Here is a 3,869-nt window from a genome sequence, read left to right as displayed (position 1 = left end):
CAGAATGGAAAATTTTAATAAAAAAATGACACGTGACATTGGTAAGGTCAACAGTCAAGCGCGTTTTCTACATTGGTTAATATTTTGACCGAACATAAGGGTGTAAGGGGTTGTATGTGATGTTTTTGGAGAGTTGAGGGGGCCAGGTGAAAAAAAGTTACAAGTTTAGGGGGCTGGGCGCCTATTAAGTCTTAAAATTATTAATTGTTGTTATATTGACTAATAGTGAGAGGGTTAATTATAAATATGGGCCAATTTGAAAGTTCATTTACATATTTAACCTAGTTCTCTAACTTCTTACCAATCTAGACACTTTAACCTCATTTGGACAAAAATATCACCATCTCTTCAAACACACGATAACAGAAGTAGAAGTGGAAAACGAAACAACGAAGATTATTTACCTTTCTTTTGTTGCGTTCTTCGTTTTACATTACAGCCATTTTGGTCTCCAAACTAAAGCTTCAAAGTCAATTAGGACCCTAAACTATCAAAATCATCAATTAGATCCCTGAATTAAGCAAAAATCATCACTTGAGTCTCTATCCTATCTTAAAATCAAAAACTGTGATATTTGATATAGACTTTAATAATCTCTGTGTTGGTTTAAAATGGATTTGGTAAAGATGATCTGAAACTATTCAATCGAATGATTTTCGATGGGGCCTCAATTGATGATTTTTGTTTAGAATGGAGACTCAGTTAATGATTTTTTGTTACTTCGGAGATCTGATTGATGATTTTTATAGTTTAATGTCCTAATTGATTTTGAAACATTAGTTTAGAGAGACAATCGGGTATTATGCCAATAAAATATCACATACCTTGAAGGTTTAAAGGCCCTTGTATAAATGTGAAGAGATTTCTTGCATGTTTACTGCACAAATAATAAATTATGAAAATAATTTATATGTTTAAGACTGAATTGAGGTTAGATGCTTTGAGAAGACAAGACGATTAGTGGTCGAAACTTATAAAAAAATATAGAAACCATTCTGACGCTCGAATCAGTAAGAGATCCATAGAGAATCGAGTAAAAAAGAGAGAAAATGAGTGTAGATATCATAGTTTTGAAGCTTAAAGGCCTTTATATAGGACTTGAATAATCCTAATTAGAATAAAAATACTATTCTTATTAATCTAACCGGAATTGTGGGTCATCATGGATCACATAATATTTTTATGTTAAATAAGTATGAATGTTTTTTATAATAGGGGCATGAAATAGAATATGAACTTGAGGGTAATAAATTATCTTTCGAAAGAACCTATAATCTCTAAAAATTAAAATGAATATATAATACACAATAAGAGTAGAAACGAGAACTCTTTTCTTCTCTAATTATCTTTTTGTGTTATTCGTGAAAGTAACGTTTATTTATCCAACTGAGAAGAAATTTGGTCCTCAGCTTATTGACATCTATCTCGCTTGGAAGATACATAATATATTATTTTACTATGTTATCATTATATTATTGTGTTTTATTTTCGTAAAATTCGATAGAAGAAGGTATAGTATAGTAAAATGATGAGAATAATTTGTTAAAATTACAATATTGGAAAAAAAGAGAGATAGGCCACACACTTGTATCCTAGTTTAAGGCTATTTCATTGGTTAGAATCCAATTTGTGTAATTATAAGGTAAAAAACATTGTGAAATTTCTTATCATTCCCTGGGTGTCTCTTGAGCTCTTAATCTTTTATTTTAATATAATAAATTTTTTATATTTTGTTTTTATCATATTAAGCCATTATTTTTTATTTTTTGTTATATTAAATTCTTATTTACTAAATTAGTTAATTGTGAACATAAAACTTAATTAATGCGCTACTCATTTTATCGGTGTTTGGAATTATATGTTTCACGGTTCGAAATAAAAAATTTATAATTTTTTTATAATCACATCACACATATAAAAACTTACTTTTTACCTCTTAAAAAATGTAAAGTTCAAATTCAGATAGAATAAAAAATAATGTTCTATTAACTTGATGTGATCAAAGTTAAAAAAAAAAAATTGAAGTTTAGTGTATTGAAATGAAAAATCACAAACTTAATATTTGTTTGCTTTTTTCCGAATTATGATGAATGCATGAGTCAAATTAAAGTAAGTATTTTAGTTTTATTTTTTCAAAAAGGAATATGGAGATGGTTTAATTGGGAGGATGTGACCAGTATTAAATTTAGGACTTTTGAAGTTGCTTTAAATATATTATATATTGATGGATTGGAGTTGATGGGTGAAAGTATGTTGGGTAGTTTTTAGTAAAAGAATAAATTGTTGATTTGTAATATACATAGAATTAGGGGGGTGGGGTTTCAATAAAGTTTAATTGAAATGACCATTATATGTAAGAGACATTGTATTGTATTTTTTGAGCACAAACATAATAAAATGACATCTTATCCTACAAATTCCTCAATAAAATCCACTTTTACTTTTCTTAAATACTGATAACTTGTATGAATTTGCAGTACCCACGAGGCTTGGCGTTGTTTCAAACAAAATATTGGACTCTCTTACAAAATAATAAGTTTTCATAACATTTCATTTCAAAAAAAAAAAATAAGTTTTCATAACATATATGTAAACCAAAAAAACAAAACTACGGGAACAGTAAATTTGAAGTATATATTAGTAGTTTCCTTAAGACAGATTTCTTCACTATTGACGATCATCTCCCGGGATACAACAGATTACGCAAGCGAACCCTTACCATGTGTAGATTCATTGTCACCGGAGTAGGAACACAAAAACAACATCAACAAATAGAGAGCAGGAGACATTCGGAGAATCTACTTTTTAATAACCTCTAAATCTGACAGTTCCAGTTTGTATAAATAGAACTCAAAAGAACATGCATTTTCACGAACGAACACGACTATTCATGAAAAGGAGATGTTTGTTGGTATTTAAATTAATTATATAATTTTATTCAATTTTGTCCAACAATCCCCCACATGAATAAAATTGGAAACGAGATAATTATGACATGGTGATAACTTTCCACAGTCGATATCTGTATAGGATAGATAGCCAACGTGTCTTGAACCTTCCCCTGTGAAAGTATATTTACTTTAATGATTGACTAGTAGACTTGATGTCCTTGAACTATTCTGCCGTTTGTGTAAACAATGATATACTCCACACAGATACCAACATAACACGATATTGGGTTTCACGGTTATTTTCGTTCTGGTCATGAACATTGCCTGATTTTGCGAGAGTGTTAGAGAACTAGGTCTCACTAGTCTCATTTGAAAGGACCACACTTCACTCTTACATATGTGATTTATTTGCTCCGCATTTCTAACCCACAACGTATCATTAAAAACATACAACTTAACCTTTTTCTCGTTTTTATGTCATTATTTACATCATAGGAATGGATTTAGATTTAACCCCCATAGTGACCACACAAGGTTCAAGCAATTAGGTTGTCCCTTTGAACCTAGATATTGGGATCTCCAGTCAACAAAGTAGATTTTTCTTCACATGATGCCTTAAATTTAATAGGCTTGATCCCATTACTTTTTATGCATTTTCAATTTGATCTCGGTTTAACCTTTAGGTTAGCGGATCCGCTGTGTCATCATTTGATTCTGCAAAATCAATAAGGATGATACTCGTTGAGATCAATTGATCTCATCATACAGAAGCTTCTTATACCGCATGCTCGCCAATAGATATGATATTTTTCCTTCCCTTCCATCATTATGACGTACTCGTTTTAAGGCGATTTGATTTTTACATTTTCAGTGACTTTCACAAATTGAATTTCTAGCCAACTAATGTTCCTCTACCAGCGCCTAGCTTGGCTATATAAATTGCTCATATTTTTCAATTTATGACATTTCACATTTCTA

Source organism: Euphorbia lathyris, chromosome 8 (assembly GCF_963576675.1).
Source record: "Euphorbia lathyris chromosome 8, ddEupLath1.1, whole genome shotgun sequence".
In the NCBI taxonomy this organism is placed as follows: Eukaryota; Viridiplantae; Streptophyta; class Magnoliopsida; order Malpighiales; family Euphorbiaceae; genus Euphorbia; species Euphorbia lathyris.
Note: the sequence above shows the minus strand (reverse complement) of the source record.